Raw genomic sequence first — 22,598 nt, 5'->3', positions numbered from 1 at the left:
ACCGTTGGCCGCCCCCAGAAGCGCCAGGTCTCTTCTTATCGTGGGCATCACGGTGTGAACACCCCCACCTCCGCTTAAACTGTCCCCGTCTCCCTAAAAAGTCCTTAGCGTCCTTCTAGAAGCTTTCGCGGAGGCAGCAGGGCGCGCACAGTAACTTCTGTAAGCCCGAGCTGGACCCAGCTTTCCGCTCACGCCGCGCCCTTAGCGGTGGGTCCAGCCGCGGTTCCGTTGATGCTGCGGGTCCCGGATGGCGGGCAGGCTTCGCCATCTGGCGGCCACGGCGAGTAAGGCGCCCCAGGCCCTGCAGCTTCTGCAAGCAAGTCTTCGTCCCACCTCCCCTCCTTCATCCCAAAGCTCCTTGGTGTGAGGGCAGGAGCCGGGAACTTGAAGTTGGAAGACTTTAAATTCTAGTCCTGGGCCACCGCTCAGTAGCTGCAGTCACAGCTGGCTCGTCTGATGAATTGCCCAGGGCGAAAGAGGGCAGGATGAACTTCACTGCTTTGTAAGCTGTTGAGTAGCTGTGAGTAGTATTAGTAGATATTATTATTTATTTAATTTTTGGTTGTGCTGGGTCTTCTTGGCTGTGCGGGGGTCTTTCTCTAGTTGCCAGAGCAAGGGCTCCTTTTGGTTTTGGAACACTGGATTTAAGCCCAGGGACTTCAGTAGCCGTGACCCTGGGGCTCAGTATTTGCAGCACGTGGGTTTAGTTGCTCTGCAGCGTGTGGAATCTTCCCGGACCAGGGATAGAAGCGTGTCCCCTGCTTTGGCAGGTGGATTCTTATCCACTGTACAGCCAGAGTAGTCCAGGAGGCATTATTAATTACTACTTTTACAACAAGATATATAGTGGTAAACTCAGGTGCATTCATTGGCAAATGAAAGATTTTTTCCGTAGGATTTTTAATTTTTTACATTCTTCCTGAAGAATAGTTGATTTACAATGTTGTGCTAATTTCTGCTGTACTGCAAAGTGATTCCATTATACACCTATATACATTATTTTAAAATACTCTTTTTCATATCATTTATCCCAGGAGATTGGGTATAGTTCCTTCTGCTATACAGTAGGATCTTGTTGTTTGAGAGATTTTTAAATTTACTCAAAAATGATTATGGACAATTACAAACATACAAGAGAGTAAAGAGAAGTGAACCCCCCCATATATCTGTCTTCTGGGCTCCCCTGGTAGCTCAGCTGGTAAAGAATCCACCTGCAATGCAGGAGACTCTGGTTCAATTCCTGGGTCAGGAAGATTCCCCGAAGAAGGGATAGGCTACCCACTCTAGTATTCTTGGGCTTCCACGGTGGCTCAGGCGGTAAAGAATCTACCTGCAATGCAGGAGACCTGGGTTCGATCCCAGGGTTGGAAAGATCCCCTAGAAGAGGGCATGGCAACCCGCTCCAGGATTCTTGCCTGGAGAATCCCCATGGGCAGAGGAGCCTGGCGGGCTACAGTCCACAGGGTAGCACAGAGACAGACACAACCAAAGCGACTGAGCAGGCAGGCAATCCTCGATTATTTCCATACACAACCCTAAAAGATAAGGATTCTTTATAAAGACACACACATATAGACATATATATCCCATCTATAGAATCAGCAGTAATTTCATGTCATGAAATATCCAGGCATGTTTCCCTGATTGGCTCATAAAGCTTTTGCTGTTGTTCCTGTTTTTTTACAGTTGGTTTGTTTGAATCAGGATCCAGAAAAGTCCCACACATCTGGTTGATCATCTTAATTCCCTTAATTTAGAAGTCTTCCCTCTTTTATTTTTCCTTGCCATTTGTTGAAGAAGTTTAAGCATTTATTTCGTCTACTTTTCCAGGTTCTGGATTTTGCTGATTGAACTCCTGTGGTGGTAACTTGATCCTCTGACCCTTGCGTTTCCAACAAACTAGTAAATAGATATGGAGACTTCATCTGATTACAATTCTGTTTTTGGCAACAGTATCTCATTGGTGGTCTCTTCCACCAGGAAGCTCTTCCACCCGGATCGTCTCTCTTTGGGCCCTCCCATTGTCCACTGGTAATGCTCACCATGCCCATTTTTTCTTTGGGGATTTGACAAAGGAGGTAAATTTCAATACAGCTTTTATTTCATATGCAGGCAAAAGTTTTACTCAATGGCACTTTGGTTTTTTCTAAAGTGTTTTTCCCTCAGCTTTGCTGAGATATAATTGACATATAACATTGTGTGCACTTAAGGTGTATAGCCTGATGATTTGCTTATCCATGGGTATACTGCAAAATGATTACCACAATGAAATTAGTTAACGCCTCACTCACATTACATAACTACTACTTTTGTGTATGCTGTGGGAACACTTAAGATCTACCGTTTAGTAATTTTCAAATACATAATAATATCATTAGCTATTCCCCATGCCATTCACACTGAATCCTCAGAGCTTATTCATCTTATAACTGGGCCCTTTATAATCTTGTACTCTTTGGCCAACACCTCTCCATTCCCCTCACTCCCCAGGCCCTGGCAAACATCATTCTTCTCTTTATTTCCCTGAGTCCTGCCTTTTAAAATCCACATATAAGTGAGATCACACAGTGTCTTTTTCTGTCTGACTTTGAATAATGCCTGCCATACATCCAGAGGAAAACATGGTTTGAAAGAATTCATGCATCACAATGTTTATAGCGGCACGGTTCACAATAGCCAAGACACGGAGACAACCTAAACGTCCATCGGCAGAGAAATGGATAAAGAAGAAGAGGTACATATATAAGACAGAATATTACTCAGTTGTTACCAAGAATGAAATAATGCCATTTGCAGCCACATGGATGGACCTAGTGAAGTGAAGTACTAAGTGAAGTAAGTCAAAAAGACAAATATCATGATAACGCTTATATGTGGAATCTTTAAAAAATGCTAGATATCGAGTTATTTATCGAATAGAAACAGACTCGTAGACTTAGAGAATGAACTTATAGTTACCAGGCGGGGATGGTGGGGTAAGGGAGGGATAGACTGGGAATTTGGCCTTGACATGTACACATTGCTGTGTTCAAAGCAGATAACTAACAAGGACCTGCTGTGTAGCCCAGGGAATTCTACTTAATATTCTGTAATAACTTACATGGGAAAAGAATTTGAAAAAGAATAGATACATGTATATCTATAAATGAATCACTTTGCTGGACACCTGAAACTACTGCAGCATTGTTGATCATCTGTACACCAGTATAAAATAAAAATTCAAAATATAGATAATGCCCACAAAGTCCATTCATGTTGTTGCAAAAGGCAGGGTTTCCTTCTTTTTTTATGGCTAAATAATATACATGCCAATTTTCACATTTCCATTCCCCCATGGGTGGACATTTAGGTTAGTGGTTTGCATCTTTTGGCTAGTGTGAATAATGCCACAGTGAAGATGGGAGTGCAGATATCTCCTAAAGATCATAATGACATTTTGATTGTGACATTACACAGAGTGAACCAAAAATCTAAGGTCTCTGCTCTTTACGTATCATCACAGGAAAGTAACTGTTGCCCTCTGGGGGACATGGGTCATTGAAACCAAGTGAGAAGATGGACAGAGTACCTCAGTGGATAAGATTGATCCATATTTATTGAAACAGTTTGCCATGCACAGATTGCTAAGAAATCACAGTAAACCAGTGCATAACAAAGTGATAAAGTGTGTGACTATTGGCTTTTCTATTCCCAGGGCAAATTATCAATCTCCTAATCACCTTAAAAATATGTTTCCAGAACTGATAAACATCCCTTGGAAATCATAAGTGATAAAAAGGGCTGTCAAATCGGGAGGTGGTGATTCCATCTGTGATGAGTAAGGAGAGATGGTTTCTTATCAGTGAGTTTGCAGTGGAAGGGAGAGCTGAGGAGGGGACCTGGGGAAGGGAAGAGGTTGGGGAGCGTCCTGGGGATTTCCAGGTTACTATCCACAGTGCACAGCCTAGAACTTCTGGAATTGGGGTGCAATTCGTGACTGAGGATATCATGGTAACTCTATGAGTAACAAGGGTAGATTTAACCCCTACATGTGTCACTATAGCCCCACTGCAGGCACCAAATCGTCACCCATTCCACAGGCCACCGGGCGGTCAGAATGTCGGCTACGATAGTCTGTCTTTGGTGGTCACCGTTTCTTCGTGCAGTGTCCTGATTTTAATACCCTGGGCACCTGGACTTCTCCCCCTGGGATTGGAGATCTGAGGGACACTGTGATGGCTACAGCCGTGAGCGCACGTGACTCACAGGAGAGCCCCAGGGGCTGACGTGTCCCTGGGGAGTCCGCTGGCTCTGCAGTGTACCATGGGGTGGGGGAGTCCGCTGGCTCTGCAGTGTACCATGGGGTGGGCCCTATACTTTAACAGGTGAAAGATGTATATGATCTGAAGAGAAACCAGCGTGTGGACCCTAGACTTCTTTTTTTTTAATGGTTATTTATTTGGCTGCACTGGGTCTTAGCTGTGGCACACGGGATCCTCAGTCTTGTTGTGGCGTATGGGATCTAGCTGCCCGACCAGAGTTTGAACCCAGGCCCCCTGCCCTGGGAGCACAATTCTTAGCCACTGCCCGCCAGGGGCGTCCCTGGAACCCACACTATAAACATAAAACATTTCAGAAGTGTGTGAAATATCTAGTCATGACAGCATTAAATTCTAAAGCATAGTTTTTAATTATTTTTCTGTTGTTTTTCAGAATATTTGAAATGAACAATATTCAGATCTCAATGGATCAATGATTCATCTTTCTCTAATTTTTTTCTAAAATCTAGACCTGTCATGGAGTGGTGTCTGTTCCTTCTTGCTCTTTGACCTATATTCAACCCAGGGTAGTAAATTTACCCTACATATGTGCTGCTTTTCTTAATCTTGGCAGGCAGGTGTTTCCTTTTATTTTATACACCTAAAATCTAAGAACGTTCTTTGACATTTTACTTCTTCCAGGATTCCAGTTTTTCTTGTACACCACCTTTTCAACCAAGTAAGTGGTGATTTAATTAACCAACTACACTGCGCTTATCACTAAATTTTTAGAAGCTGCAGGTAGAGACCACATAGCTGCTACAGAAAATCACCCAGGAGCTGGGGTTGTGTCAGTGTACAAAAATGCACACGCACGCCTGTACTTGGAGTGTGTATCTGTGCTCAAAGGCTGAGCACAAACTGAGATCAGAAGGAGTGAAAATATGATTAGAATAAAATGTATGGTGGTATCAATATTTCCTTTAGGGACTCTTCTGCTCAGAGCTGTCAAAACAAATTGTGTTATAAATAGACCAGTCTGAAGGAGGTGATCCTAAGCATCCTGATGAAACAGTCCTCTGAAAGGATGCAAACAGAAGAGAATCTCTAAGAATGTAACTACACCTTAATCTGGGGGCAGTGCCTCAAATGATTTCCCGCTACTCCTCTTTCCCTTGAAGAAACACAAAAACAAGCACAGACTTGCTGGGAAAGGGAAAGCAAGTATTCCCATGTTCTGTCGTGCTCGCTTTCCCAGTGGAGTTTTAGAAAACGGCTTGTGAGTCACATTCTTCACCTGGTCCTGAGGAATCAGGGCTCTTTCTGGAGTCTCTGTAGCTGGGGCAGTCATGTCCATTAAGTGTCCCATGGTTACGCTGTTTCCCAGCCTCTTGCACTTAGGCATAGTCACTGGGACCCAGAGAGACAACAGTATGGGTAAGGACGGATAAGTATGGCGGTGTGGGTGTGTGTTAGTCGCTCAGCTGTGTCTGACTCCTTTGTGACCCTCTGGACTGTAGCCCGCCAGGCTCCTCTGACCATGGGATTCTCCAGGCAAGAACACTGGAGTGGGTCGCCATTCCCTTCTCCAAGGGATCTCCCTGACCCAGGGATCGAACCCAAGTCTCCTGCATTGCAGGCAGATTCCTTACTGTCTGAGCCCCCAGCATTTGCCAAAAGCTGCAACTTTTCAAAAAAGGATGTGGCCTGCCTGTAGTCAACCAGCAAATAGGCAGCCAAACTCTTCTCCCACTCTCAGCTTCCCTGCCAGACCTCTGATTGGCCAAACGCAATGCAAAGCCAGAGGACCAAGAAGTCTTAGGATGTAGTCATAGAAGCCAGTATCCCAGGCACAAGGCAGGATGGAGAAAAATGGAGCATGAAGCACAGGGCAATGAAGAAGATAACCAGCCCTACTCCAACCCTACCCAATGCAAAGCCTAAGCTAAAGGCTCTAAATACTCTACAGTCGTTTTGACATATCCTCAGGAATGCTGCTTCAAAAATAGCTGGAAATATGGATTACTACATGAAAACTTCATCATTTTTCAGTATGGATAACTTATTTGAAAGAAACAAACAACAAAAACACTTCTGAGAAAGACTCAGCTGTGGACTGCTAGCTTGGGCTTTCCTGATAGCTCAGTTGGTTAGGAATCTGCCTGTAATGCAGGAGACCCCAGTTCGATTCCTGGGTCAGGAAGATCCGCTGGAGAAGGGATAGGCTACCCACTCCAGTATTTTTGGGCTTCCCTTGTGGCTCAGCTGGTAAAGATCCACCTGCAGTGTAGGAGACCTGGGTTTGATCCCTCAGTTGGGAAGATCCCCTGGTGAAGGGAAAGGGTATCCACTCCAGTATTCTGGCCTGGAGAATTCCATGGACTGTAGAGTCCATAGACTTGCAAACAGTCAGACACGACTGAGTGACTTTCACTTCACTTTGATCAATGATTTAATTCTAACTGGATCTCAAACATGTCAGAAACAGGACTTCTGCTCCAAGACAAGATGGAGTAGCAAGGATGTGGCTTACCTTTCTGCCTGGAAAAATTTTTATTTTAAAATAAAAATCAGAAAAGCATATAAGAAAAAATGTCTTCCAGGACACTGAGTATCAGGCAATGTAGAATAGCAGTCCATTAGAGAAGAGAAATGAGAAGCTTCCTCCAGCTGCTGCCTAGAGGGATTCCAGTCTGCGGTCAGAGTGAGGCTGGGGACCCAGACTAAACCCAGCAGTCTTCTTGAGTTGAGGACACAGATTTGTGAGGGGGAAAAGCCAAGATAGCCAGATTCTCAGGGCAGAGTTCCGAGAGCAGGATGCGCGCAGAGACACGCCAGAGAATCGAGCAGGGTCCCCTGATGCTGAGTGCTGAGCAGAACGTGCACATGAAGAAATGCTCCAAAGTCCAGAAGAATAACCCCCGAAAAGACCACGGTTGGCCTTGTCAATCTCAACACTAATGACATTTGGGGACAGATAATTCTTTTTCTGAGGGTGGAGAGCTGCATTGTAGGATATTTAGCACCACCCTGGCTTCTAACAATTGGATGTCTTCTATGCCTAGAAGAAAGCTTAACTATATTTATAGTAATAAAATAACCGCAAGCTCATACGAAGAAAATATTAAAAATTTATGGCATTCAATAAAAAACAATAAAAAAGCAGGAAAATATGACCCACATTAAGGAGAAAAAAAACAATCAAAACCAAACCAAAAATGACACAGGTGGCAGAGTTAATAGAAAACAATAATAAATAGCTTCCTAGATGGCACAGCGGTAAAGAATCTGCCTGCCAATGCAGGAAACACAAGAGATGCAGGTTTGATCCTTGGATCCGGAAGATCCCCTGGAGATGGAAATGGCAACCCAGTCCAGTATTCTTGCCTGGAGAATCCCATGGACAGGGGAGCTTGGCGGGCTACGATCTGTGGGGTCGAAAAGAGTCAGACACGACTGAGCGACTAAACACACACACACGTGCGCACACACACACACACACACATACACACACACAAAAGAGCTCAGTGAAGACAATCACAGGAAATATGAAGGAAACTATACCAAGGCTCATATTAATCAACTTTCTTAGAACCAGCGATAAAGAGGAAAATGTAAAAGCACCCAGGGGGAAAAAAGGTATATTGCATACGAAGAAAAAAGATCAGAATGACTTATGTTCATAAGTAGGCTAGATGATGGTGGAACATTTTGAAAGTACTGAAAGAATAAAATCATCCATCTAGATGTCTATACCCAAGGAAAACCTCTTTAAACAATGAAGGTGACATAAAGACTTTTTCAGACATATGAAAACTGACAGAATTTATAATCAGCAGACTTGCACTACAAGAAATGTTAAAAGAAATGCTTCAGGATAAGTAAAATGATACCAGATGGAAATTTGGGACCCACATAAGGAATGAAGAGCCCTGAAAATGGTAACCATGTGAGTTAATATAAAATACTTGTTCTCTCATTTTCAAAATCTCCTGAAAAGAAAATTAACTGTTTAAAGTGAAAACAGCAAGGTATGTGATGTTTATAACATAACATAGAATTGAAATATATGATGATAGCACAAAGGCTGGGAGTAGAGAAATGGATAATAATATTACTGTAACTGAAGGTGGGATCTGAATGCTTGCAACTCAAAAGCCGATAAAGAAACCAGGTTGGTGGAAACGAAAGTTTGCTTGATTTTGGATGCTGGCAGTGGGCAGGAGGAGGGCAGATGCTTGTCGAGAGGCCGACTCCCCCCACTGACTATCAATGGGCAAGAGCGTTTATAGACGGAGGGAGGGGCTACATGCAGAGACAGCACAGTCAGCGCTGACAGTCATCTTGAAATCGGTCATGTGTGGTCTGACCAGCATCATCTTGATTGTTTAAAGTGCGGTTATTAATCTTCAGTTCCAGAGTTGGCTTGTTCTCATATCTTTGAGGCCAGTTCTTGGAATTGTGGCAACTCATGGCCTGGCTCGTCTGTTCATCCTGTAGTTAACTTCTTCCACCTGGTAGGAGTTTCAGTATCTACAGGCTCACAGGATATGGCTGAAAATATTATCGACAGCCCTTGAAGAGGGACTAAAAGCCTTTGATTTTGCTTGCTGCCCAAACTATTATTATTCGGTTTTCTTTGACTGCTCCCCTTTGTTTCTGCATTTTCTCACTTCTCTGATTAAACCTATCCTTGGGCTAAAGTTTTTCTACCAACAAAAGGCAGGTTGGGGACCTGGGGGGCAAGGACCACAGGGTCCTCTCTATTATGGGTCCTTATAGCCTACGTCAAGGGATGCAGTATCACTCAAGATCAACTGTGGTAAGTTAGAGATGTTTCTTGAAACCGTAAAGCAACTATCAAAATCACACAATAAAGAAGAGCAACCAGTAAGTCTACAAAGGAGATAAATGGATTTTTATAAAACACCAAATTAACCCAAAGGAGGCACAAAAAGAAGGAAAATGAAACAAAGAACGGATTGAACAGACAGGAAGTAAACAACAAGCTGGTAGATTTTAACCCAACAATATCAATAGTAACATTAAGTGGTTAACCACTCCAATTAAAATTCTGGGATTGTCAAATTGAATTAAAAAGTAGGCATTATTATATGAAACCCACTTAAAATCTAAAGACATACATAGTTACAATTGAAAAGATTTTTAAAGATACAGCATGCTAACACTAATCAAAAGAAAGCTAGAGTGGATACATGAATATCAAGGCAAATTTTAAAGTGAAGGAGAACAGGTCATTTAATAATGATATCAGTATAAATTTATCAATAGGTCATAATAATCCTGTGTTTATGTATCTAATAATAAAGATTTACCTGGGGTTCATGTAACATTAAAAATCAATCAATATAATTCATCATGCTTACAAACTAAAAATGAAAAACCGTTTGTCTCAATACATGCAGAAAAATCAGTTGACAAAATTCAACATTTATTCTTGGCAAAAAATGCTAGCAATCTTGAAATAGAAGAGAAAAAAAAAAGCAGGGGACATGATTTCCATCACGAAGATGCCACACGCTGCGTGGCAGCGAAGACCACGAGCTACAGTTAGAGAAGGCCCGCGCACCGCAATGAAGACCCACAGCCAAAATAAATTGACATGCAAAATGACGTGAAATAAATTAAGCCCAAAGAAATCAGGTGAGGAGCAGTAGGAGTGTTTGTTCCTGATCTTTTCATGAGCGGAAACAGCGTGCTCCCAAAGCCTGAGGATGGCCCAGCGGAGGAAGTGAAAGAAACACAAGGAAGATGAGAAATTCAACTGCAGGCGGAGCCGGCCTTCTGTGCTGTTAGGGTTTAGGCTGAACCCAGAAGCAGGAGGCAGGCAGGAGCAGATTTTCTTTCTCTCTCTTACCTTAACATTCCTAACCACATTTGCTAACTTTCTTTTTAAGAGTATTTGAACATTGGTATGCTTTAATCTTTTCTTTTTGTATTAATTTCCCTTCCCAAATTAGCAAAAAAAAGAAACATTCGTTATTCTTAAAACATGTATTTCCAACATGGGATTGTTAGGTCTAAAGCTTGAATATTTTTAACTGCAATTGTAATGCATATATTTATTTTCTCAAGAGAGGTAGCAATTCTCACCTCCACCAGACACATATGAACACCTGTTTCTGCACATCCTGGTGTCATCAGACTTTTAAATTTGTGTCAGTCTAATAGATAAAAATTTTATCTAATAGATAAAAATTGGTGCTACATGTAAATTTCTTTTTCCTCTCTAATACTGGTAGCATGACTACTACTTCTATGTCCCCTTCTCTTCCTAACTCCTCCTAATGTTACTATTGTCTACTGAGCATGTCCTGTGCAATAGAAATAGTTCTGCAAACTTTGTCCTTTATCAATTAACTTCATAACCTTACAAGGTAAGTTCCACCATTAGCTCCATTTTGTAAAAGAAGAAACTGAAGTTTAGATAGATTAATTTTCCCCCAGTCATATGATCAAATTTTTAACACTGAGATGTATTTGACATACAAACTGTATACGTTGTACCCCATATTGATTGGATCCATTTATATTGCAGTCTGATTACATCATAGCCCTTGGTAACACCTCTGTCACCTCACATGTCACTTTTAGTGTTGGGAACAGATGAGATCTAGTCTCAGCAGGCTTGCAGTTTGTAACACAGTGTTGTCTGTAATCACTGCACTGTGTGTTAGAGCTCTTATGTGTCTACTAGCTGCAAGCATGTAGCTTTAAACAACATCTTGACCATTCCCCTACCCACCAACTCCTCTTAATCACCTTTTTATGCTCTGCTTTTATGAATTCGGGGATCTTTTTCTTAGCTATCACCTCTAAGAGATCGATCAGACAGCATTTTCCTTTCTTTGAGTTATTTCACTTGGTATAGTATCTTCAAGTTCAATCCATGTTGTTGCAAATGGCAGAATTTTCTGTTTTCTCTCGGCTGAATGGTGTTCCATTGTGTGTATATATAAAACATTCATCTGTTGATGGGTACTTAGGTTGTTTGCATAGCTTGGCTATTGTGAATGGTGCACAAACAGAGGAATACAGACATCTCTTCAATAATTTGTTTTCATTTCCCTTGGATATGCAGCCAGAAAGGGGTTGCTGGACCTAACAGCTGCCTTCTATATTGGTAGCTTCCAGTTTGGAGCTATTACAAACAGAGCTGCTATGTTCAATTATACGTGCCTTTCGAGAAACGTGTGTGTGTTTCTCCTGAGAATATACCAGAGTAGAAGTCCTGTATCAGATATTCATCTTTAGCAGGTCTTGCCAAGCAGTGTTTCAGTCTGGCTGAAGCAATTTTTAATCCCACCAGCAGTGTATGGATATTCTACTTGATCCGCTTGCGCTCGATATTTAATTTTTGCCATCCTGGTGTGTGTACAGTGGTATCTCACTCTTTCTGTAAGTTTCTGGAGATATTCTTTTTCAGATTAATTACTCAGTCCAATTTTATCATGAATGGGAATAGTGTATTATTTTTATTTTGTGATATATTTTTTAGGATATCTGTATAGAAATACTTAACTTTTGTTTACTAAAATATGTCCATCATTTTCTCTTTGCATTTTTGTGCTTCCTGCATTGTTTTAAAAGGTGTTATCACTCATATGGTCTATTAAATTCCTTTCCAACATCTTTATTGTTTGTATGTTTGTGTTTAAAATCTCTCCCTGGAGTAAATGTTTTGATCTCCGTAACTTTCTGATATTTTAATATCTTCCTTCCCCATTCTACTCCCAAATGATATTTTTCCAGATTTGGAGAAAAGTGTTGATCTTTAAATACTTTTGTACTTTTCTCCTTGTTGTACCTCAGAAAGAAAAAAAAAAAACAGGTTGTGATTTTTTAATTTTATTAATTTGGATTAAATTGCTCTTTTGTGATATTAACCCTTTCCAGGATGAACAGGTCTTATTTTATACCTTTTAATAATATTTTATGCTTTTCTTATGTAGATCCTAATCTGTTGTTGCTAAATTTATTTCTGTATTATAAAGGTTTACTATTGTGGAGTCCTGCCCCAAGGGCACAGAAGCGGAGCCCAGAGCCAAGGTCACCTCCTAATCTGACTGAGCCCCTTTGTAACTATTGTCAAAAGCCCCCCTGCTCATCACCAACAGGCTTCCTGACCCCAAATTAGGCAAAAATGTCCACCCAGATAGTCACCTTATTGAGCCCTAACCAGTCACCTAATGCCAACCTTCCAGCAGAATTTTTTTTTTTGTCTTGAGACTATAAAAATTGACTACTAATCCATGAAAAGCAACAGCTCTCCCTTGAGCCAGCCCACTGTTCTAACAACACCCTGTTGACCTTCCCTGGCCTCTTAGGGGTTCAGCCCACTGTGCTCACAGTACCCTCATCTCTGCTTTTTGCTGTTAGTAAATTCTCCCCCTTCTGAAATTATTTGTGTCTGGAAATTCTTTTCCAACTCACTCATACTACCTTGACAATTATGTATTTGACAATTATGTATAAAGAGATTTTTCATTTTAAAATTTATTGCTGATATTTTGAAAGTAGCTCTCTTACCAAACTCTCTAGTTTGCACTAGAGAGCTACTCAGGGTTTGTAGATAGTCAATCATGCATGCCATCAACAAATAAAGCATATCTTGTGTCTTTATTTCTATTGTATAAGAACATTTATTGTGTTTTCTCTCCTTACTGCTTCAATTAAGATCTCTAATACAACGTTCCCTTAAACCACAGGGAGAATTTATTGGTAGGGGGCTGACAAAGGCTGAAGAACGAGGCATGACCCTAGGGCACTACTGGCTATTTTCTTCCATTAATATATCCATCTTTTCAAGATTCAAAGTTGTGGAAAGGCGATTACAACTTGCTGAACTTCAGTCTCTCACCCACACTTTGTAATGTTAGGACAATGAGAGGCTGTAGCTCAACTTCACCTTCCTCATAGGAAGGTCAAGTAAGCCAGGTAAGACATGATAGGAGAGAGATAATACACCTGGGAAAGCCTGGATGCTGTTACAAAGGGAGAACGAATATCAGGTTTCAATAGTGAAAAGTTGATCCTCGAATGGGCATCTTATGGGAGTGAAATCAGTGTCCTAATCCTATTAATCCTATTGCTCTCTCTCCTTTATAAAAAATGTTTTAGAACATCCCTTCTACTAGTCTGGTCATGCTATCATAATGAAACAGCAGAAACTTTTAGCTTAATCAGCAGAACTTTATTTTCTCAGACTTCTGGAGGCTGAGATGCCTAAGACCAAGGTGCTGGCCGGGTGGACTGCACCCCAAGGCCTCTTCCCTTGCTTTGTAGGAAGCTGTGAGCTCACACGGCCTTTCCTCAGTCACACGGCCTTTCCTCAGTGCCCGTGAGCAGGGTGAGAGCAGGCTGATACCTCTGGGGCCTCTTCTTCCAAGGGCACTAATCCCCCAGGAGGACCCCATTCTCATGAACCTGTCGAATCTTAATCACCTCCCAAACACTCCATCTACAAATACCATCACATTGGGGGTTAAACATTTAACATATGGATTTTGGGGGACACAACTCAGTTCACTAGCACCTCTTTTATTATTCTAAATTGAGATTCATAGGTTTAAAAACTGCCTATATTCACAATTTTATAAAGTGAATATGATCAACTGAAGTACAAAGGGGATATTGGAAAAGCAATTAATAATAAGATGCTGTGAATTTCTATAAGAAAGTATTGAGTGAGCCAAAAATTTCCTTTGATTCCTAAGTGAAAATAGAAGACACATTTTTCATTTTCGCCAAGAACTTTATTGAACAATATATTGACCCTTTTGTTCCACTACCTTCTGCCATTTTTCAGGCAACTTCATAATTCTATCTTTCCAAAACTTTTTATCTTTTTGAGCAAAGAACTGTCCAGGTGCCTTTTAAAGTCTTCCGGGGAATTGAAATATTTTCCATTAAGACAATTTTGTAAAGACCGAAATAAATGGACATCCAAAGGTGCAATGTATGGTGAATATAGCCGATGAATCAGAACTTCCCAGCCAAGCTATAACAGTTTTTGCCTGGTCACTAAGGAAGCGAACATACAGTCTTATGGTATCTTGATGGGAGATTATACATTTTCTGCTGACTCATTCTAAATGCTTTTTATCAAGAGCTACTTTCAGTTGGTTTAATTGGGAGCAGTACTTGTTGGAATTAATTGTTTGGTTTTTCAGAAGGAGTTCATAATAAAGGATTCCCTTCCAATCCCACCATATACACAACATCATCTTCTTTGGATGAACTTCAGCCTTTAGTGTGGTTGGCAGTTGCTTCATTTTACTTGCCTCACAATCTCTTCTGTTTCACCACTCATCACAATTTGTTTTTAAAAAATGGAACATTTACCTTACATTTCAGCAGAGAATTGCATGTGGAAATGTGGTCAAGGTTTTTATCACTTAACTTATGTGGAACCTAAACATCAAAGTAATTAACATAATCAAGCTGGTGCAATTGATTTTTCAACTATTGATTTGGATATTTTCAGTATGTCAGTTTAAGAATTGTCCACAGTTTGTTGTGATCCACACAGTCAAAGGCTTCAGCCTAGTCAATGAAGCAGGAGTAGATGTTTTCCTGGATTTTCCTTGCTTTTTCTGTGATTCAACAGATGTTGGCAATCTAATATCTGGTTCCTCTGCCTTTTCTAAATCCAGCCTGTACACCTGGAAGTTCTTGGTTCATGTACTGTTGAAACCTAGCTTGAAGGATTTAGAGCATGACCTTCCTAGCATGGAAATGAGTAGAATTGTGGTAGTTTGAACATTCTTTGGCATTGCCCTTCTTTGGGATTGGAATGAAAACTGACTTTTTCCAGTCTTGTGGCCACTGCTGAATTTTCAAATTTGCTGGCATATTGAGTGCAGCACTTTAATAGCATCATCTTTTAGGATTTGAAATAGTTCAGCTGGAATTCCATTACCTCCACTAGCTTTGTTCATAGTAATGTTTCCTAAAGCCCACTTGCTATTCTTTGGAACTCTGCATTCAGATGGGTGTACCTTTCCTTTGCTTCTTTGCCTTTCACTTCTCTTCGTTTCTCAGCTATTTGTAAGGCCTCCTCAGATAAACATTTTCCCTTTTTGCGTTTTTTTTTTTCTTGGGGATGGTTTTGGTCACCACCTCCTGTACAATCTTACAAACCTCCATCCATAGTTCTTCAGGCAGTCTGTTTATCAGATCTAATCCCTTGAATCTATTTGTCACTTCCACTGTATAATCATAAGGGATTTGATTTAGGTCAAACCTTAATGGCCTAGTGGTTTTCCCTACTTTCCTCAACTTAAGTCTGAATTTTGCAATCAGGAGTTCATGATCTGAGCCACAGTCATCTCCTGGACTTCTTTTTGCTGTCTGTATAGAGACATACAGACATACAGAAGACATACAGCCTTCTCCGTCTTGGGCTGCAAAGGATATAATCTTGACCTGTATGCAGGTGAAGAAGCAAGTTAGAACTAGACATGGAAACAAACGGATTCAAAATTGGAAAAGGAATATGTCAAGGCTATGTATATTGCTACCCTGCTTATTTAACTTATATGCAGAGTACATCATGCGAAATTCCAGGCTGGTTGAAGCTCAAGCTGGAATCAAAATTGCCAGGAGAAATATCAATAACCTCAGATATGCAGATGACACCACCCTAATGGCAGAAAGTGAAGAAGAACTAAAGAGCTTCTTGATGAAGGTGAAAGAAGAGAGTGAAAAAGGTGGCTTACAATTCAACATTCAAAAAACGAAGATCATGACATCTGGCCCCATCACTTCACGGCAAATAGATGGGGAAATAATGGAAGTAGTGAAAGACTATTTTCTTGGGCTCCAAAATCACTGCAGATGGTGACTGCAGCCATGAAATTAAAAGATGCTTGCTCCTTGGGAGAAAAGCCATGACCAACCTAGACAGCATATTAAAAAGCAGAGACATTACTTTGCCGACAAATGTCCACCTAGTCAAAGCTATGGTTCTTCCAGTAGTTACGCACAGATGTGAGAATTGGACCACAAAGAAGGCTGAGTGCCAAAGAGTTGATGCTTTGAAACTGTGGTGCTGGAGAAGACTCGTGAGAGTACCTTGGACAGAAAGGAGATCAAACAAGTCAGTTCTAAAGGAAATCAACCCTGACTCTTTGTTGGCAGGACTGATGCTGAAGCTGAAGCTCAAATTCTTTGGCCACCTGATGTGAAGAGCTGACTCATTGGAAAAGTTTCTGATGCTGGGAAAGACTGAGGTCAGGAAGAGAAGTGGGTGACAGAGGATGAGATGGTTGGATGGCATCACTGACTCACTGGACATGAATTTGAGCAAACTCTGGGAAATAGTGAAGGACAGGGAAGCCTGGCGTGCTGCAGTCCATGGGGCTGCAACGAGTCAGACATGACTTAGCAACTGAACAACAACAACTATGTCGGCTGTCTCCCACATGGTATAAGGTTGTTTGTTCTCAATGACTGTTTCAATTTGATTGCTATCCACTTCTACTGGTCTACCTGTCCAGAGAGAAATCTGCAGCATGAAAGTTCACAAAGCACCCTTGATATGTTTGATCTCTTACAGCACCTTCCCATACACTGCATGGATCTTTTTGTGTTTCAGTTGTGTTTTTACATTTCTTGAAATAATAAAGTACATTATGACAAAAAGTTGCTTTCTCTTCCATCTTCAATATTAAAATGGCTACACAAAAATTCACCAATTTTGATGTCTTTTTTAAATGCTGTCACATACAATCTAACAGAATTGTTTTAAATGAAGGTAAAGATAACTAAGTGCTTCAAGAGCCATCTTATGAAAGAAAAAAGACCCTTCGGGCAACCCAATACTAGGAAACACGAATAGTCAAAGATTTGTACCTAGAAACGTCATGAATGTGACTAACAGATGTGGACTGATACACCTCGGCTGGTGATTCAAATACCACCAGGTTGAAATGTGAAACAACTCTTAGTAACATTTTGATCCAAACAAAATATGATCTTCCCTTTATGTAAATGATCGTTGTATTTCTAAAAGTCAGTTATTATGTAAGTCATGCTACTTTTGTGTTTATATGTAAAATGGAATCAGGTTCTAGGCTCAGACTTGAAAAAAGGGCAGTCTCCTAAAGCTGGTGTTATACGGTAAGGGAGATCTGACCAACAAAATGGACTCTAACTTTAGAGCTGGTGGCCTGCCACTGTCCTGGGCATTAACGCTTAGACGGCTGGACTGTTGAGGGGAGGGAGTTGCAGGGGTCCCTGGTAGAGAGGCTGTGACAGTCGGAGCCATCTGGGAGGCATTGGTTGTTTGTCAACCAGCATGTTAGTAAAAGCATGGTAGTATATTATTCTTTTAACAATTGCTTCAAAATGTCTACCTCTCTTTGGGTTAATGCTAGTGATGTTTTACTAGAAATTACCATTTCTTTCAGTATTCTTTCATTATAGCCATTTCATATTCAGATATACACGGCTTTACAGTTTTAAAAATAATTTCCAATGTTGCACATTTATAATTTTTCTCTGTTTTCCCAAGGTTTTCAGAGTTTTACATACTTGTTACTCCTTTTTTTGATCAGCTTTTGGGTTTTCACTGTTTAATTAAGTTCTAATTTTATTTTTATTTAATTCTCCTAGTTGGGGTTTATATTATTCTTTTAATAGTTTCTTGGGAGGGGGATCGATTTTATTTGAGCTTCTCCCCGTGGTTAGCGCCACTGTCTCCAGAACAATCACATCACAGGAAATGTGCCACCGAGACTGCCCAGAAAAGTCTGACCAGCAGAATCTTATTGCTTAAAATACACATATTCTCAGTAAATGACAAAGGGCGCCATGCCTCTCATAGGAATGGGTTAGCAATTGCAAATCTTCCGACTGAAGCGCGAATCCCTCCCCAGCCCCTTTCTCCTCATTGGCCTGGAACACCAGGCTCCCTCAGGTCTCCCGGCCGCTCCCAGGTCCTCGGGTCCCTGCTTCCGTCCCCCTGGTGCAGGGCAGCCTCGAGTGCAGGGGCCAGGCCGGGACGCCGAGTCCAGGCCAGCTCCACCCCGTGTTCATTCTTCTCACGCCCTTAGGGTCAGAGGCTGCAGTGAACCTGGAGGAAACCTGTGGACCGGGGTGAAGGTCCCCACTCTGATTGGAGAAGAAGTCTTGAGAGGGCCGGAATCCATCGCTTTGACCAGTTCACTCAAGTAGGGTTCATTTGGGCACAACCTGATCGGCTTTGAGACATTTCAATGAGTTGTTTGGGATTAAAAAGAAAATGTGGCAGGAAAGGTATCCGAGGGCTGCAGGCACACACCTGCTCACTCTCACTACACACCGGCCACATGCCGGACCTCGGCAGAGGGAGGTAAGCCCTACGGCCCTGTGTGTGCGTGCTAAGTCACTTCAGGCCTGTCCGATTCTTTGCGGCCCTATGAACTGTAGCCCCTCAGGCTCCTCTGTCCATGGGATTCTCCAGGCAAGAATACCGGAGTGGGTTGCCATGCCTTCCCCCAGGGGATCTTCCCTACCCAGGGATTGAATCCATACCTCCTGGGGCTCCTGCATTGCAGGTGGATTCTTTACCACTGAGCCACCAACAGCTGCAAAATCCTCCTGGCAATTCTGGGTAGGGTCAATGTCTGGGCCACAGCCAGTCTGAGCTTGACCCTGAAGATCCAGTCCAGCTTTGGTCTGAGGTTCCATCTTAGCCTTCTGTCCTGAGCAACTGTGAACACCCCTGGGGGCCAACGCCAAGGGCCAGGAGCAGCCAAGGGAGGTGGACAGGCTGAAAGCATGTTTCGATTTCTGGGGAACAGGACACAGGCCTCCGAGTCCACAGAGCAAGGTGCAAATTGCAGTGATGGGTAGAGTGAAATCTCTACCTGAATGAAGCACAGTTGCTGTTTTGCCGCTCAGTCATGTCTGACTCTTTGTGACTCCATGGACTGTAGCCCACCAGGCTCTTCTGTCCATGGAATTCTCCAAGCAAGAATACTGAAGTGGGTAGGTAGCCATGCCCTTCTCCAGAGGATCTTCCCAACCCAGGAATTGAACCTGAGTCTCCTGCACTGCAGGTAGATTCTTTACTGTTTGAGCCACCAGGGAAGCCCCTGGAGCACAGCATCTCTGCCAAATGTAGGTTCTGCCATTGGCAGCACTGCTGACTACACCCCAGTGCACAGTCAGACATTTGCTCAGTAAGCAGCAAATATGTGAAATAAGTTACCCTGAGAGGGCCACACCTCCTCTAAACATTGGGCAATGTGAGCAGAATGGCCGCAGTTCAAAGTATATTCATAGGAAAACAGACCGGGGCTCACTCACAATGGACAGACACATACAGGTTATTGAAAAAGTTGTTGTGTATGGATTGCACTTTGCTCAACATGGATTTTGGTTTTGTGGACTCCAAACGCAGACACTCATTCACCTCACAGCCTTGGATTTGTCTATTTTGTGTGTATGTGTATGTGTATGCATGCTAAGTCACTTCAGTCATGTCCTACTCTTGGCAACCCCATGGACTGTAGCCAGCCAGGCTCCTCTGTCCATGGCATTCTCCAGACAAGAATACTGGAGTGGGTTGCCATGCCTTTCTCCAGGGGGCCTTGGAACCTGCCTGCCAATGCAGGAGACATAAGAAATCCAGGTTCGATCTCTGGGTCGGGAAGATCCCCTGGGGGAAGGCATGGCAACCCACTCCAGTATTCTTGCCTGGAGAATCCTATGGACAGAGGAGCCTGGCGGGCTACAGTCCATGGGGTCACCAAGTTGGACATGATTGAAGCAACTTGAAACACACGCATACACATAAACGTAGATGTGTGTGTATTCATATATAAATATATATATTAACACACACACACACACACACACATATACACCTTCGTTTCTTACCATAACATCAACACCTAGTCTGAATATCATGATTCAAGAGTAGGGGAAGCACCAAGCTCTTCACATGAACAGGGCTGGACAGGGGATGTGAGTTTTGGCAGTTTGCTTTCTCCATTCAGATTATGCCTAGCAAAGCTCACCTGGTTTCTGAAGCCAAACCTCGGTGTTAAGGATCCTGTGGTCCTTCAGGATGGCTGCCTTCACCCTGCTATCTGGGTCCCTGCAACTCTTTACATAGGCTACAAAAAGGGGAAAAGACACGAAAACCAGAGACAACCAAGGCGTTTTTCCCAAGTAGTCAGTTTGGGAAAAATAAACAAAACAACTTATTCAGAATCAAGACAAACAACTGCGAGAGAGCCAGACTTCAGGCCTGCCCCTTCTCAGGACCCACAGCCTCCTCATTTGTCTGTAGGGAACCGTGAGACCCGAAGGCCTGCAGATGAGCGCCTGCGACGAGGGTGGGCACTGGCCAAGGGCGGGCACAGATCGAAGGGCAGAGAGATGGAGAGTTGTGCCCCCACCCACTGCCATGGCGCAGGGCCCCCTGCTCTCCCACAGAAGTGCCAGGGATCACCCCCTGCCCGCCCCCCAGCCTGGACCCAGTGTGTCTCCTGGCTCAGCCACAGCCAGGCTCTTTGAAGCCGAAGTTGGGAAAAAGACACAAACGGCCCCTTTCCAAAACAGAATTCTGGCCTGCCCCCTGGTCAGGTTCCTGTTCTCAGCTCTCATTTGTTGTTTGTTTTGAAAACAACAACGAAAAAACTACAGAGAAGGCAGGTGTAATCTTTTCAGACTGGAACCAGCCAGCGCAAGGCAGAACCTGCTGGGAAGGGAGGGGTCCCTCCAGGACACACTGCAGCCTCGAGCTCCTCGCCTGGAATCGGGCAGCACAAGCTCCCTACCAGCCCCGACACCACCACCCATCAGCTCTCAGGCTCCCACAGCAGGAGTCCAGTTCTGCCCCCTAGACTCTGGCAGGGAGCGGTGACAATCACAGCCCGGGACAGACATCTATACGCGGCACAACTGAATTTCCATCTAAGCAGTTCAGCCGCTGACTCGAGATGTCTGAGTCCTGTGCCACGTGGGTGAGTCTGTGAAGTGCAATCATAGCACAAATAACGTGTCCCTAGGTGGCCTTATTGTCGCCACACTCTCCTTCTATAGGTCCTGCTGTCCGATTTGACGGAGCTGAGGACTGCCCAGCGGAAGGCCACGTGACATCGGGGCCATGGATGGCTGGCTTCACGCCTAGTGATTTTCCACTTCTCAAGCCACTTTTTACTCTCTCACAAGCCATTACATTTTTGATAAGATAGCCAACTTTTGGCAGACACACCCGCCAATATTCAGTCTGAGCACTGTTGCCAACCTCTAAATCCGCGTCCTGCTTTGGAGAATGCGGTCATCTCTCCATCCTCCCGTTTCTCTGGGGCGCAGTTCTTTTTTTTTTCACGACTTAAAATCTTCTCACGGCCAGCAGAGGGCAGATTTGTGCCACCACGTTCTTTCCTGAGAGCAAAGCACACATGCGAACCGGGAAAACCACAGGCTGGGGGCAAAGACGTCCTTGCAAATGAGAAGGTGGACGGTCTCACCTCCCTGGTAGTCAAGGGATTAGATGGAAGGACAGATTAAACCCTCATCCGCTATGATCCCTTTCTCATATCTGCAGAAAAGAAAGGAAATGGTGATTCGGAAACCCGTGTTCCCTTTTCCCTTGCTCTTTCTGAAACCTCCAGCCACGCAGGTGAAGGACCAGAAGACGCGGGGAGGAGTCAGGGGCCGTAACAAAGGCTCGGACACGGGACACATAACAAAGGCTCAGGTGGCCTGGCATTCTCCAGCTCGGTGCCGAGGATGATGAAACTGTCACTGTGTCGCTGCCCGGGTCCTCCGGCAGCCGAGTCCCACGGGGAGGGCTCGCCCACGTGTCGCCACCCAGACGGAATCAGTCTCTGCCGCGACGCCCAAGGTCAGCATCAGGGATTTGGTGGCGGAGGGGAGGCAAAGGGATGGCCTGGCTGCTGGAGTGACCTTCCTGAACATGCTGGAAGCCTGGCGCTCTCATGCCTTTTTGATTTTTATTTCATTAATTTCATTTTTTATTAATTTATTGTATTGTTTCCTTTTATTTTTGGCTGGTCCATGAGCATGTGGGATTTTAGTCCCGGACCAGGGATTGAACCCCTGTGGCAAAAGCCTATCGCCGGGAAAGTCCCATCTCAGGCCTTTTTCGAGTGGCATTTAGCGGAACCCCGTCGCAAGGTGCAGCAGGGGCCGTGTGTTTAGCGCCTGGCATGGAGGGGGCGCTGCACACACTCAGGAGGGGTTGGCTGCCGTCCTTGTCTGTGAACTTCCTCCAGGAGGAGGCCCTCGGATGCTCCCTGCGGGGCAGGAGCTGCTGAAAGCCCTTCCGGTCAGTGACTCCCAGGCCCCGAGTGTTGCCACTTGTCCACAGTTTTCTTT

The sequence above is a fragment of the Giraffa tippelskirchi genome, chromosome 9, assembly GCF_054371585.1.
Source record: "Giraffa tippelskirchi isolate mGirTip1 chromosome 9, T2T-mGirTip1v1.2.pri, whole genome shotgun sequence".
Lineage (NCBI taxonomy): Eukaryota > Metazoa > Chordata > Mammalia > Artiodactyla > Giraffidae > Giraffa > Giraffa tippelskirchi.
Note: the sequence above shows the minus strand (reverse complement) of the source record.